This window comes from Gigantopelta aegis, chromosome 3 (genome assembly GCF_016097555.1).
Source record: "Gigantopelta aegis isolate Gae_Host chromosome 3, Gae_host_genome, whole genome shotgun sequence".
NCBI lineage: Eukaryota > Metazoa > Mollusca > Gastropoda > Neomphalida > Peltospiridae > Gigantopelta > Gigantopelta aegis.
In genome coordinates, this window is record NC_054701.1 from 70,377,138 (window position 1) to 70,387,475 (window position 10,338).

The window sequence follows — 10,338 nt, forward strand, 5'->3', positions numbered from 1 at the left end:
CACACACACACACAAACATACACACACACATATAAACACACACACATGCACACACACACACACACACACACACACAGACACATACACACAGACACATACACACAACACACATGCACACACACGCACATCACACACACAACACACAGACACATCACACACACACACACACACACACATACACACACACACACACACGGACAGACGGACACACGCACACACACACACACACACAGACACATACTTACAAACACAGACACACACACACAGACACACACACACAGACACACACACACACACAGACACACATACACACACACACACACACACAGAAATACACACAGACACACATACAGACACAGACACACACACACACAGACACACACATACACACACAGACACAGACACACACACACACACACACACACACACACACATACACACACATACACACACACACACATACACACACACACAGAAGAGTCGAACCTGTCTATGACGGCCAACTACAGGACTAGGTAAAAGTGGTTGTCAGGAGAGGTGGCCGTCACATGCAGGTCTGAAATTTATCACCCAAAATCTAAAACATTTTCGTTGTCCTAGAACTATGTTAATGTACCACATGCATGGGAAAATATCTCAATAAAAATAAACAAAAAACAACAAACAAATAGTTTAATATATATCAATTCTAATTTTACTACATGAAAGAAAGAATTTTTCACAACAGAATTAAAATAATGTACCACTGTTCTGCAGACTAAAGTCACTGATCAGCTTACGTCACCTCGCTCACCACTCGGTGTGCCCACCAGGAGGTTGGGTGAACGAATCCAGTCACCAGTTGATGCTTTCAAGTTCTCCATACCCACAACGTGATATTCATCTTCAACATTTCCACTTTTACATAATAGACAAACCCTCTCAGACCTATTAATATTTCTATATCGGCCAGTTTCAATTGCTACGTTATCTTAAGATAGTCTTAATATGGTAATACATACTATATACATATTTGGGATTGACTTAATCAAGTAAAGCTGCATATTTAAACTGTCCACCAAGAATTTGAAGGTTCAGGCACGTCCATCCTGTGCACGACTTCTGGTTTGCGTCAGATCTGCTGTCCAGGATAGAGAGTGGGAATTTTTATTGAAAGGATATATTAAATTTGGAATAAATTAGTAAATTAAAAATATATTAATTATAATTTAAGCTAAAATATGGAGGTGGGTTTTATTTAAATTTCTTGTGTGGTACGAATATAAATACTATTGAATTACAAGCCATTTTAGAAGGCCAGTCCAAAAATAAACATTAATCAACCTATTGGCCTAGTAGTCGTCCTCTGGCGGACAAAGAATGGATGAGGCTTTGCATCCAGTCCAGAGGAGAGGTTAAATGAAAATGTTATCTACTTAGTATTGATCAACTCTGCGGAGCAGGGTACATTCCGGCGGGTCTTCACGTGTGCTTTCTTGTTAATAACGAGGGCGTATTCACTGGGATGGTACAAAATGGCTGCGCCCGTTATATCTAATAGCCGTCAAATTTAAGCGTTTTATTAATTAACTATACGATTATACTTGTTGATATTAAGCAATAATGTTCATTAATATCGTTGACCATGCATACTAGGCCAAATGCCTTAATTATTGTCCCCTCCTTTAATGTTTAAAAATTCGGGCCGCCCAGAGTAACTAAAGGTGCCTCCTGAACGACCCAGGTATCAAATGATAAAAGCCCTGATTGAATTAGAATAAAAGTAACTAATATACAGCAAAATAGTAATAATAAATGAATGCTTCACATAAAATTAAAGTACATATACGTGTTACAATTAGTGTAGTAGAGTTAAGGTATAATAGTGATAAATGTGATATTAACATGCCTCTTTGCATGCAGTTAGATCATCATGTCTGGGGTAAAATTTGATATAGGACCAACCAGGCAGTGCCCCCTTCTGGCCAGGTGACGTCACAATTCAAAATGGCCGCCAATTAACTATTTCTGATTCTGTTTATCACATTTAAAATTGAAAGCTATAACATATTAGCTCCAGTGACATATTTTAGACAATATTATTAATATTTATGTGTTACTGTTATATATTAATAATTAGTTTTGAAAAAAATATGAATATACTGAAAAACAAAGAAAACTCGTCTAATCACAAATACCCTATATTAATAGCCCAATGGCTGAAGCCTAATGTCCATGGATTCGTTCAAGTTTTGAAAAAAGGATGAAGCTCGCCACAGATATTCTCTTTCATAGTGGTGTGAATTTTAAAATAAATATTATTATCTCCTCCTGGTGGCCGCCATTTTGAATTTCAATTTGTGTTTAAAATCTCGGATTCTAAAGCACATAGAACTATGATTTTAAAACCTTTTCTCATCTTTTAAGGAGCTGCGAATCCACTAGTGCAAATGAAAAGTAGGTAATATGTTAGCCATATTGGATTTAAAGATGGCCGCCATATGTAAACATTTTCATGAAAAATCTCAAATAGGACCGTTGTTCCAAAGCCTATATACAAATCTGTACTTGTTGCTTATTTATTTTATTTTATTTTATTGGTTTACCATTCAAAGAAAATAAGTGTTCAGGTATGATTCAGTACTATGGAAATTAGATTAGAGAGAGAGAGAGAGAGAGAGAGAGAGAGAGAGAGAGAGAGAGAGAGAGAGAGAGAGAGAGAGAGAGAGAGAGAGAGAGAGAGAGAGAGAGAGAGAGAGAGAGAAAGAGAGAGAGAGAGAGAGAGAGTGTGTCTGTTGTGTGTGTGTGTGTGTGTTTGTTTGTGTGTGCGTGTGTGTGTGTGTGTGTTGTTTTGTGGGTGTTGTGTTTTGTTGTTGGTGTTTGTGGGTGCTGCGCGTACTTACCGTGAAACGAGAAAACAACGCAAATAACAAACAGACAAAACCAACTAATAAAAACCACACACCCCACCCCCCAAAACAAACATAAAGCCTCCAACCCCCCAAAAAAAAAACACACCCCCCCCCCCCCCAATTTTGTTTGTTGGGTTGTGCGAGTGTTCGTGTGTGTGAGAGAAAGACCGACAGACAGACAGACCGTGCAGCATAAAACCAGAAAACAACGAAAATAACAAACAAAACCAACTAACAATCCCCCCCCAAAACCCCCCCCCCAAAAAAAAAAAAACCCCAACAACATAACCCCTCCAATCCAACCCCCCAAACCCCCCCCCCCCCGAATAAAAAACAACAAAAAAAAGACAAAAAAAGCCCCCAACAACATATTATAGAAAAATAACATTAGTTCCATTAAGACACATCAAGAAGAAACACGAAACACTTATCCAAAACTGGCCGACTCTGTTTTGGTATCAGGCTGCTTCCTGTTACGTTTAGTGGACGGGACGTAGCCCAGTGGTACAACGCTCGCTTAGTGAGCGATCGGTGTGGGATCGATCCCTGTCGGTGAGCCCATTGGGCTATTTCTCGCTCCAACCAGTGCACCACGACTGGTATATCAACGGCTGTGGTATGTGTTATCCTGTCTGTGGAATGGTGCATATAAAAGATTCCTTGCTGCTAATCCTTGCTGAGTAACCCATGAAGTGACACAGCGGGTTTCTCTCTCAATATCTGTGTGGTCCTTAACCTTATGTCCGACGCCATATAACCGTAGATAAAATGTACTCAGTGCATCGTTAAATAGAATATTTTTTTCCTTCACACACACAACTTTAACATGGTAAATTTGAAAGTCTATCTTCTGAAACCTTGTGATCCCTTCTAGAGTTTTGATTGAATTTTCTGAAACCTTGTGAGCCCTTGATACAGTCTCCACAAGCAAACACATATAATATATACACGACACACACACACACACACACACACACACACACACACACACACACACACACACACACACAGGAACCGGTCTATGACGGCCAATTACAGGACCAGGTAAAAGTGGTTGTAAGGTCAAGTGGCCGTCATATCCAGGTTTGAACATTATTACACAAAATCTTTTTATTTTCGTTGTGTTAGAACTACGTTAATGTACCATATTCATCGGAAAATATCTCAGAACAAACAAACAAAAAACAACAAACAAATATATATTTTAATATATATCAGTTGTAATTTTGCTACATGAAAGAAAGAATTTTTCACAACACAATTAAAATAATGTACCTCTGTTCTGCAGACTAAAGTCACTGATCAACTTACGTCACCTCGCTCACCGCTCGGTGTGCCCACCAGGAGGTTGTGTGAACGAATCCAGCCACCCGTTGATGCTTTGAAGTTCTCCATACCCAGATCCTCGGCATATTTTAGCGCATTCTCTATAATCAGCGGACCGTGTTTATCCTACGAGCAGTAACAGGCGCTACTCATTTCCTTTTATTTCAACTTATTTTCGTGCTTATATCCAATTAAGGTTCAAGCACGCTGTCCCGGGCACACACCTCAGCTATCTGGGCTGTCTGTCCAGGATAGAGGGTTAGTTGTTAGTCGTTAGTGAGAGAGAAAAGGGTGTAGTGGTCTTACATCTTCCCACTGACTCGTTGAAACTCGCTCTGGGTGGGAGCCGGTAACGGGCTGCGAACCCAGTACCTACCAGCCTTTTGTTCGATGGCTTAACCACAACGCCACCGAGGCCGGTGTGTTCTCCTTAATCAGCGGACCGTTGGTGTTTTATCTTACGAGCAGTAGCCTGCGCTACTCAATACACTGATCTACTGATTGAAGGTCAGGTCAGGAAATAGGGTTTAACGTGCACATTCAATTCAATTCTTTATTACCGTAAGCATTTGCTTATTGGTACACACAGATACATGTATAATACATGATACATGTATAATACATGACCAATCACCTCTCCCTGCCTCCCCACCCTGTCCTGGACAGAGAAGCCGGTCCCATGACAGCTGTACGCTATAACAGCTTGCTCTGAATGTGTGGCCCGGATTGGGCCCCTGGCTTCCCAGAGACCGAACTCTGGGGTGGACATGCTCGAAACATTCGTGGTACGTGAGCATGGTAAAGTATTACGCACGCACGCTCTGAATGTGCACGTTAAACCCTATGACTTGACTTGACATGAGCAGTCAATCGTGACAGAAGAAGTATGACTAGTGGAGAATATAAATAGACAATTGGAGCCTGATATATTAATACATTATCCAATTACAAAAAATTCTGTACTTAAAGGCTTTGACCAAATATTTTCCCAGATTACAAAGCATTTTTACATCTTTTCAGTTAACAACTCTATAAATTTAAACCTAGAATGTCTAAACGAGTAAAAGGTTATATATATATTCCTATTATAGCACTAAATGCAGAACAACATAGCACAACATGATATTCATCTTCAACATTTCCACTTTTACATAATAGACAAACCCTCTCAGACCTATTAATATTTCTATATCGGCCAGTTTCAATTGCTAAGTTATGTGCAGATAGGCTTAATTTGGTAATACATACTATATACAAATTTGCAACGATACCTCTATCTAAATTGCGAGATTATTATTATTATGCCCCCCCCCCCCCCCCCCCCCCCCCCCCCCCCCCCCCCGAAAAAAAAGAAGAAAAAAAACAAGAAAAGAAAAAAGTCGGTCTCTGGTCAAACTAAAGTTCCAGAATAGATGAATAGATGCGACGATGTGGCTTTTTTAGAAAAAAAAAACCCCAAAACCCCCATGGATTGCACAGAAAAGGTAAGTATATGTGACATCGAAATAAAGGGCATATTTCAATTGAAATCAAAATCACAATGGACGTCCTAGTTCATGCGCGATAGCATTTTAGCTCCAAATGTGGTTTCACGTCACAGCAAGAAAAGCCCGACAGATGCTAATAAATCAAAGAAGTATCAAGCACGCTAAACTGGACACACATCAACTATTCTGGGCTGTCTGTCTAGGACATGTGTTAATGATTAGTAGTTATACTTAACCCTAAAACCTCACCTCAGACATGGCTGGACGTGTTCACACTCGGCTGGTTACAGTTTAAGTTACTAAGCTGCGCCTCGCCCCTATTCAGGGTGTATACTACCAAATCAAATCCCATAGACGACACTAGTAACATATGTGGCTAAAATTCCTACCTGCAGCGTATCAATCGACATAAACACCACGGATATAAATACTACCACTCCTCACCCTTAAAGTGAATCACAAAAATGTGGGTGTCAAGCTGCTCATTTCTGAGATAACGGGTAGCGTCTATGACTACCCTAGTTCCGCACAAAATTTGAGTACTTTTTTTTACAGGTACCCCATACATGTTCCAAGCACAAGGCTACTTGACACAGTGGTACTAGATGAAATAATTGCATACATTTTTAGCCCAGATGAAACTATTTTTTTTTTTACAACCAACACACTCACATTTATAACCAATCGCAGGATTTGTGGTGTTCACTTCTCTATCAAAAGTGGGTGCACCTCGAACTTTGACCCAGCCGGAAGTTATTTGGTTTAGTACTACCTTCACACACGCACACATACACACATAGACGTCACTGTCTGAAAGGTGACCGGCCTCGGTGGCGTAGTGGTTAGGCCATCGGTCAACAGGCTGGTAGGTACTGGGTTCGGATCCCAGTCGAGGCATGGGATTTTTAATCCAGATACCGACTCCAAACCCTGAGTGAATGCTCCGCAAGGCTCATTGGGTATGTGGAAACCACTTGCACCAACCAGTGATCCATAACTGGTTCAACAGAGGCCATGGTTTGTGCTATCCGGCCTGTGGGAAGCGCAAATAAAAGATCCCTTGCTGCCTGTGACGGTACATGCTCTTAATTTGTTTTCGCCTGTGGCGATTTTAATTGTGTTAGAGGGCGGTGTGCAGTTTCATTGCACGTAGCCCAGGTGGGCAACTTGTTACGTAATACTTCGCGCGATCGGGCATTCCAATATGCACTTAGTCCAGCTGTGGAGGCCATGTGGCGAGTAGTTACGTAATACCTCTGCGAGTGCGGTTTCGACGACCGTGATTTGGCGACGATGGCGTCAGTAAATCTGACGATCAGAGAGAAATAATACCGCTTGGTCGCGGTGGAAAATATCAGATGATAGGGGGAGGTACCGCCTTGTACCCCCAGGCGAATTTCTGATTTTATAATAAATAGCTAGTTTTTTTTAGAGATATCGGGGAGAACGAACTAGGAAGGCTCCAGGGGATCACGGACGTCGTCCACTGAACGACCTATATTAGTTCAGACGGGACTTTGGTAATTATATATTTTCTGCTCTGTGTATAACCTTGATGTGATTGATGTGACTTTAAATATTTTAATACTGTATTATACCAATATTCTTTAGACAGTGTCTTCGGTCATCTGACGAAGTAAATCGTAGTCTTACTGGTCTATATTTATACGAGTATTTGGTAATATAAAGCTTAGCCAGTCATCCTAGAAGACCTATGTAAACTGTAGGTTATTGTCTTTATTGTGATAGGTACCAGTATTAATTCTGTGTTACAAGGTTACTGAATGAGTAGTTAGGGTTAATTAAAAATTAACCCGTTAAATAGATTAACCCGTTAGGAATAGAGCTGTAATTCCTTTATTAATTAACTTCTCCTGGAAGCGTTTCTCAATTATCACACGTGTGGGTGTTGTGTCACGGTGAAGTGATTCGCATATTGTGTAACTAGACACCTAGAGATTAACTAATTAAGTGATCAGTTCTGGGTTGTTATTAGTGTTGTTATTAATTAACTACTACGGCTGTACATTTGTCAGCGTAGGATAATACAGATTCCAAAGTGTATTGTGTTTTGTTGTGTTTCTAGTGAACTAACGTGCTATAATAATATATACTTTATTTAAGATCGTATCTCTGATCATACCTAGAGACGAGCCATACTAGGGTTTAACAGCCTGTTACAGAGAGATCTAATAGATATACAGTTAGGAGAGATATTTTGATAATCGTGTTTTATTCAATTACGGGAATTATAGAATCCCCGTGACACTGCCTGTCGTAAAAAAGTAGCCTATGTGGCGACAGCGGGTTTCCTCTAAACAAATATGTGTGGTCCTTAACCATATGTCTGACGCCATATAACCGTAAATAAAATGTGTTGAGTGCGTCGTTAAATAAAACATTTCTTTCTTTCTGTCTGAAAGGCAAGCTCGGGTGGAGTCTCATACATGACAATAGTCGAGTCACGTGTCACCTCGTTCCGCCCAAATCACGTATCAGGTCATCTTGCTCTAAATCAGGTTCGGCAGCAATATAAGAGCTTGAAAAAAAACACTACCTTAAAGGAATGCTAAACTCAAATACGTGTGTGTATTGTGTTGTGTGTGTCTGTCTGTGTTGTGTGTGTATGTGTGTGTGTGTGTGTGTGTGTGTGTGTGTGTGTGTGTGTGTTAGTGCGCGCGCGTTATGTGGTGATGTGTGTTGTGCATGGTGTGTGTTTGTGTTTTGTGATTCTTGTTGTTGTCGTCAGAACATATAATTTTCTCTTCCTTGTACAATACACCTCACCTCCCAGTGGTTGTTATGTCATGCCGACCTGTTTGGTATTTAACCGCCGTGACGGTACATGCTCTTAATTTCTTTTCGCCCGTGGCGATATTAATTGTTTTAGAAGGCCGTGTGCAGTTCCATTGTGCACTTAGTCCAGGTGGGTACTTTGTTGCGTGATATCTCTGCGCGACGGCCGTTTGCAGTTTCTAATACACACCCAACCAGGTGCGGAAGCCATGTGGCCAGTAGTTACGTAATACCCCCGCGCGACCATGGAATCTCTAGCGAACTGGCGACATTAAGTCTGACGATCTGAGAAAAAAAAAACACTTGTGGAAATAGCACTTGTAGGGATTCGGTGCCGCGATGTACCCCCAGGCGATATTCGCTGTCTCTGAGAGTTTTGAATAAAAAGCTAGGATTTAGATATATCGAGGAGAAACATATTGGAAGGCTCCAGGGGATCGCTGTCCGTCCACTGAACGATCTATATTAGTTCAGACGGGACTTTGGTAAATATATATTTTCTGCTCTGTGTATAACCTTGATGTGATTGATGTGACTTTAAATATTTTAATGCTGTATTATACCAATATTATTTAGACGGTGCTGCCGGTCATCTGACGCAGTAATCTGTAGGCTCACTGTCCTAAATAATTACAAAAAGCTTAACCAGTCATCCTAGAGGACCTAGGTAAACTGTAGGTTATTGTCTTTATTGTGATAGGTACCAGTATTAATTCTGTGTTACAAGGTTACTGAATGAGTAGTTAAGGGTTAATTAAAAATTAACCAGTTAGGAATAGAGTGGTAATTCTTTTATTAATTAAGTTCCCCTGGAAGCGTTTCTCAATTATCACACGTGTGTGTGTTAGCGTTTCTTAATTATCACACGTGTGGGTGTTGTGTCACGGTGAAGTGATTAGCATATTGTGTAAACTAGACACCTAGAGATTAACTAATTAAGTGATCAGTTCTGGGTTGTTATTATTTGTTGTTGTTAATTAACTACTGCGGCTGTACATTTGTCAGCGTAGGTTAATACAGATTCCAAAGTGTATTGTGTTTTTGTTGTGTTTTCTAGTGAACTAAACGTGCTATATTATATATACTTTATATAAGATCGTATCTCTGATCATACCTAGACGAGCCACACTAGGGTTTTAAACTGCCCGTTAGAGAGAGAGAGAGAGAGATCTAATAGATATACAGTTAGGAGAGATATTTGGACAATCGTGTTTCATTCAGTTACGGGTATTATAGGATCCCCGTGACAACCGCATTAAAAACGGATCGGGTAGGGGCGAGAGTTTGAGGAGAGGTGTTCTCTCAAGCGCTAGAAAGACCTATCTGCAATGGGTGCTGCGCGTACGTACCGTGCAGAATAAAACCAAAAAAACAACGAAAATAACAAACAAACAAAACCAATTAACAAAAACCAAAAACCCACAAAAATCTCCACAAACAAACATAACCCTTCCAACCCAACCCTCCTCCCTCTCCCCCCCCCAAAAAAAAAAACCCACAACAAAAAACAAAACAACAACCCACCAACAACCCCACCAAAACAACTCCAAACAAACACACACACCCCCCCTCCCACAACAAACAAACAAAATTAACAAAACAAAAAAAACATTTTATAGAAAAATCGTCAAGAAACACGAAACAACCAAAACTGGCCGACTCTGTTCTGGTATCAGGCTGCTTCCTGTTACGTGTGTACTATATAATCACCAACGTGTAAAGCCCCATTACATACGCACGCACAAAAGTTACTCCATGTGGGGCGTGGGGGCGGGACGTAGCCCAATGTTAAAGCGTTCGCATGATGCGCGGTCGGTCTTGGATCGATCCCCGTCGGT